Consider the following 6,040-nt stretch of genomic DNA (forward strand, 5'->3'; position numbering starts at 1 on the left):
ATATATATATATATATATACACACAGACTAATCAGTGTCTGGCCCCTAACGGTCTGGTTAGAAACATTCTGGCTCTTGGATAAATTTTACTGATGACTCCTGAGTGATTGAGATAAATCTATGATGGAAAGATGGATGTAACCCACAAAGGCAAGGATTGGTATTAGGTAAAGTGTGTGTATGTGTGTGTGGGACCATATTTTACTGTAGAAACTGAACCATCGAAGGCTGAGCACAGTTTTATTGCAACCATCAGTTATTAATCTTGGACTATAAACTCGGGACTTTCCATCATTCTGCCTCTGACGGTCTGTCTGCTCTCAGGGTGACTTTCAAACCTAATACCCTCAGAAACCAGATAGAGACGGCTGCGTTTGGACTGTATGATGAACACATCCAGCCTTTGTGTACTTGTGTGTGACGACACACCACACAGCTTTTGGAGGAAAGGCCTTTAGAAAATGTCTTCAGGCTCTATTTCCAGTAAAAATGTATTCCTTTTACTTTTATTTTTCCACAGTGATTGACTGAAGGCTCCATCCACAGAAGCACACGAGGGCTTCTGCAAAGAAAAATAAACAAAATTTGTAGCACAACTGCTTGAAAATGATTCAGCCACCGTATCAGCTGAAAGTTAGTCAAAATGACATTTTATGTGCAGCTTTCCTTCAAAGACCTGTTGTTTTAGCAGCACAGCCTGAATATTCAGTGTCGGTCGAGATCAGTTCTTTATTTTAAAGGATAGTTCAGATCTTTTGAACGGGGAATGTTAAGGAATATATTTTATTTTTAGTTCACTAATCCTGTCAGAATTAAAATCTATTTCCAAAGTAAAGTCGATCAAAAGGCTCATTTTGGTAGCAACACAAGACATTATTTAGTCTCGTCCCCACCAGGTAACACGTAATAAGAACATATATGTTATTTATAACCTTTCCATATTCTCCTTTTAAGGTAGCGTTTTAAGAATTTAGATTATTTTGATCGATCAGCTGAAGAACCTGCCACATTTAACTTCAGGGTGCATAAATAATGCCTGGCGAGGGTCCCTCGGTGTTGTTTCTGCATCACTTGTAACATGCAAACTTACATTCAAGAATTAAAAATTGTTCCTTTTTGGTCTCCGGGTATTTTTCTGACAGGCTCTATGAGCAACATCGTTTAGTTTATTATGGTGTTCTCTTTAGTCTGCCAGCTCTGAATCAGTTTTAATTAGAGCCACATCTATGCATGTTACTTACGAGCTTTAAAGAATGATTAATCAGTCCAGGAACAGATTGGTGTGCGCAGCTGAATAATTACTGAGTCACAGAAAAGCATTTCTTCAAACCGTGTTTGTCAAAATCTGCTTTTCTTCTCCTTGAAAACTAACAAATCCATCTGAGAGGTCGCTGCAGCGTGCTCATGGTTTAACACGTGTGTGCTGGGAACACGCAGTCCTTCATTACATCTGCTCACACGCCACACAAAGAGACGAGTCATCTCGCAATCTAAAGCTCAACTTTCATTTTTTTTATTTGTTTATTTTTTATTTTCTCTGCGTCTCTTCCAGGGTTCACATAAGTCCAGTTTGTTTTTCAGACCTCCAGCACCGTTCACCTGCTGGTTGATTGTGTTGTAGCGTCTGCAGAAATGTGGGCTCTAATTACAGCTTCCTCTGATTTTCACAGCTTACAGCAGGTTTGTATATTGTTCTGTTTTTTCTGCTAATATTCTGAGCGTGAATTGTTGTTTGAATGCAGTTTGTGTTTGTGARAAGGTCTCAGCAGTTGTGAAGACAAACACTCCTCGATGACGCAGACATCCTTTTGAAGTGAAGCAGGAGGAGGAAGAGGATGAAGAGGAGGATGCACCTTTAGTCTTGTGGTCAGAATCCTGCTGGGCTCGGTATGCTGTGATGGAGTTCCTCTATCTTCTGATGTGTTGCCATCTCAGGCATTGTTCACACAGAAATACTGTCTTTCCAAAACAGGATTATATTATCATTATTATCTTTTTTTCTGCTTACATGTCTTCACTGATGTAAAGTACTGATGTGACCTCCATGGACTGGAACCCATGCAGAGCTATAAATTAAAAATACTTCATTACTTAAGTAGAAATTTTGGTTGAGCCGATGATTTTTTTACTTCTTTTTACATTTTCATGCATTTTTCTGTGCTTTTGTCATTACTTCAATTTCATGTCTTCTTTTCATTTTCGCTTGTTGTTAAAAATAATATATGTTCTGACAATATTGTGCACAATCCATCCCACACAAGTGTAAATGTCAGATACTTTAAAAGTTTTACTCAAKTACTATTCTTAGACACTTGTACTTTCACTCAAATATTACTCTGGGGTACTTTATACAAGACTGAACCTGTTATTTCTACAGAAACAAAAAAAAATTAGAGCCCACCTGTAACTATTTAAATACAAACTTTATAAGTTAAGTAATTTTCTGAAGAGRTTTCATTTGCAAAATCAATTTATTTTCTTAAAGCCAATCATTAATCTGTAACTCAGACCAAAAACAGCTTGAAGACATTTTTTTCTCCACATCAAATGTTAATATGGTCACACAAAAAGCCTCATAGTCACAGAAATATAAACAATACTTGTGTTTACTCTAACATTTATCTTTACAGATATCGATTCTTCACATAAATCTCTAATCAGGTCCTTTATTTTGTGCTTTCTCTTTACTTTTTGGAAGTTTTTACAAAAATAGCCCACATTTCATTTTTGCTGAAYATGTTTGTACTGTCGATTACAACAAATTATTTTACCCATGTTCTCTTTTTAGTGCTTTCAATCCACTCTTTGGTCTTTGTCGTGGGTCATTGTGCCGCTCAGCAGGTGTGACCTATAGAGCAAGACCACAGCATCATAAAACCTCAAGGTTTAATAGATTTGTTTCCATTCATTTTGTCAAATAAGAGTGGTTGATTTAAAATTTTTCGAATTTTTAGAAGAAATTGTCAACTATCTAGAATATTAAAGCATGATTTGATTATTTCAATTTATGCRATAGAGGATCAAACAACCAATCAAACTCTGCACACATTTTAACCTTTTTGTTGCACAATTTGGGAAAAAGCTGCATCATAAAATAAAAACATTGCTTGAAATATGATGAATAAAAGCCGCCTGTGTGGTTTGTGGTAGAAAAGGTTTTAAAAAGACTAGAGCATCCCACTTGTGTCCTGATCAGGTCTTCAAGGAAGAAATATAAAATATGTTCAATTATTGGCTCAAAAAAACCTTTTAGAAAAAATTCAAGACAAGGGGGAAAAAAAGAAGTGGATAAGGATGCAGTGTGGGGGGGGGAAGAGGGGGGAGATGGAGATGACTGCCACAAGAGGCCGACAGCATCCTTGTCAATAATGCAAAGGTAATTGGCTGACTCCTTCTGGGTGCTGAAGAGAGCCTGAATAAATAATGCTGTGTGTAAATAAGAGAGCAGCTCAAATATTTAAAGTGAAGTAAATCAATGGCAGATCGTCCAGGTGAGACGAGGGCGAGGAAAGCCCCTTTTTCTCCTTGCTTTGTTTCTCTCAATGTTAAATAAAAAATATCTGCCAAAATGACACCAAAGGAGCGTGTGTCTTTTGGTTTATCTCTGTTCTCACCTTTCAACAAGTCCACAGCGTCGCTCCGTTTCTTTCCTCCTCACCTGAGCCGTCGTTTTTTACACATTTTGTTTCTCCTTTTCTTTTACCTCTGACTGTTTTTCTCCCCGTTCTCCAGCTGTTGGTAAGTCCAGCTTTTGTTGATGTAGATCCCTTTAGGGAGCTGTGGTAATGAGGCAGCAGATGGATGAAAGTTAAAAAAAKAAGCTGATTATAAACTCCACAGCAGCTGTAAATCATGAAATACTAATGTGGAAGAAATCATAAAATGGTACATACTGTATATATTTATATATCTTTGTATTTCAGAGGCAACATTGAAGGATGTCATTGCAGCTGTTGCATTTAAAAGACATGTAGACAGTGTGAGTCACCATGGTAAACACACGCCTGTGTCTGTCACTCCCTGACAGCACAGTCAGGTAAACAGAACAGGAATTTAACCTCAGACAAACAGTCTGTCAATAAGTTATAGAAAAAAATAAATAAATAAAAATCCTGAACCGTAAAGTTACGCACGGTGTTTTATGTAGGACAAGTTAAAGAGATCCTTTACTTCCTGTTTTGACAGTATTTTGAGGTCAAATACAAAGAAAGTCTGTGAGACTTTGGATGTGTGCACTCTGTGAGGATTTAAGAAAATAATGTCCTAAAAGTCCTACAGTCATGAGACACACTTGGCATGTAAAATAAGAAAATTCAAGTTTGTGCAAGAAGTAAAAATGTTTGCAAATGCTTGTGACATTATCACATTCTGCTTTAAACATCTTTTTAAAAAATTGTAAACTTTGAAGAATGTGTCAAAGATCTCAAAATGTCGCCTCAGTTGTGTGGTCTGCTTTGTTGCATCCAAATTTATAGGTTTTTATTTCTTTATCGTCTAGAAAATAAGTTTTTGTTTTTATTTTATTGTATGTATTTTGCTATTTTTTATCAACTCCTATAATCTACAGCTGCTAAAAGTCAAAGCATACTATTAGTAAATGAGCCATATATGTTGTTTTTGTAATCTTTTTTAAGCTGAGGGAAAAGTAGCAAAAAATGTGGTGTAAAAAGAGAAATAACAGTCCAAGAATTAATAATCCCTAATTTGACATTTTGAACTTTATGTTCTCAGATACTGATGTTCACATATATATAAAGAGAGTTAGAAAAGTACAGAAATGTTCTCCCTCAGAAGATTTACAGATTCACACAACAGGAAGTGTCTGAATCGACAGCAATTTATCCACAATTGGGTCAAAGTGGCACCAAGCTGAGCTAAACATCGGTCACATTTAAGGTCCCCTCTGGATCTTTTTTTTTTTTGTAAGAGTGAAAAAACAATATTTACCTGCTTCTGTTGCTTTTCATCTTTTCTATCCACTGCCTCAGAGACCTTTATGTCCCGGATCTGTCACGAGTTCACGATCGATATCGGATCGGTGACAAGGTCACAGAGGCCTGATTCACACAAATACACACAAAGATCCAATCTGAGGACAACCGGGACAAATGAGCAACTTTCTTATTTTGTGTTTTTGCTGGATCCGTGCAGGAACGTGGGAGAGCTGATTTTAGTCTTCTCCCAACTGGGAACGGCAAATGTTGGATTTTTGGAAACGAGTTAAACTCCTACAAACCTATAATAGAAGATAAACAGATGGTAACAATTAAGTAACCTGCCAAAGATTTGTTTTTTACCGCCTGCTTTTTGTTTTTTGCAGTTTCCCTTAACAACGACTTCCTACATGAAAAAAAAAAACAAACACTTTCATGATTTCATTTTTGGATGCAACAAATTGTAGAAAACAAGTTTATATTTTCATTATTATCTTTTCATCATGATTTTCAGTTCACTGCTCTTCGGGTTTTGGAAAACCTAAATCAGAACAAGCAGCTCTGTCATATTTAACTCTTTGTTTTGATTTACGTAGTATAGTGTCGATGAAACGGGCAAAAATTGAAAGAATTTTGTCAAAACAAATTTTGAAGATCCAGATTTAGCTGCACAGAACTCAATGCTTCACAGTGAAAACATCAGTTTAAACGGTTGGCAAAAAGTTGGCATTTAATGACTGAAGTGATGTTTTTTTTTACATTTTTTAGTGGAGAAATTGAAGGAAAATAAAGATTCTCTGAATACTCTCCTTTCTTTTCTAGTAAGAAAGGTAAGAAAGAAAAGCTGATTTGCAAATTGTCTTTTACCTCTCACCCTCCCTACAAGAAAATGTTTCATTTCAAAGAGAAACACAGTAAAAGGAAGATAAAAAAGAGCATGGGAGCTGTGTGCCAGCAGGGTCTGGAGCTGCTCTCTGAGGATGCTCAGCGGGAGGGCAGAGAAGATGAAGAGGATCTTTCTTTTCACATAGAKCCAACATTTTCAGCCTGAAATCAAAATGGACCTCGAATTTCTGCCACTTCACACACACTGACCAGATCACATA

This window comes from Austrofundulus limnaeus, unplaced genomic scaffold (genome assembly GCF_001266775.1).
Source record: "Austrofundulus limnaeus strain Quisiro unplaced genomic scaffold, Austrofundulus_limnaeus-1.0 Scaffold27, whole genome shotgun sequence".
NCBI classification, from domain to species: Eukaryota; Metazoa; Chordata; class Actinopteri; order Cyprinodontiformes; family Rivulidae; genus Austrofundulus; species Austrofundulus limnaeus.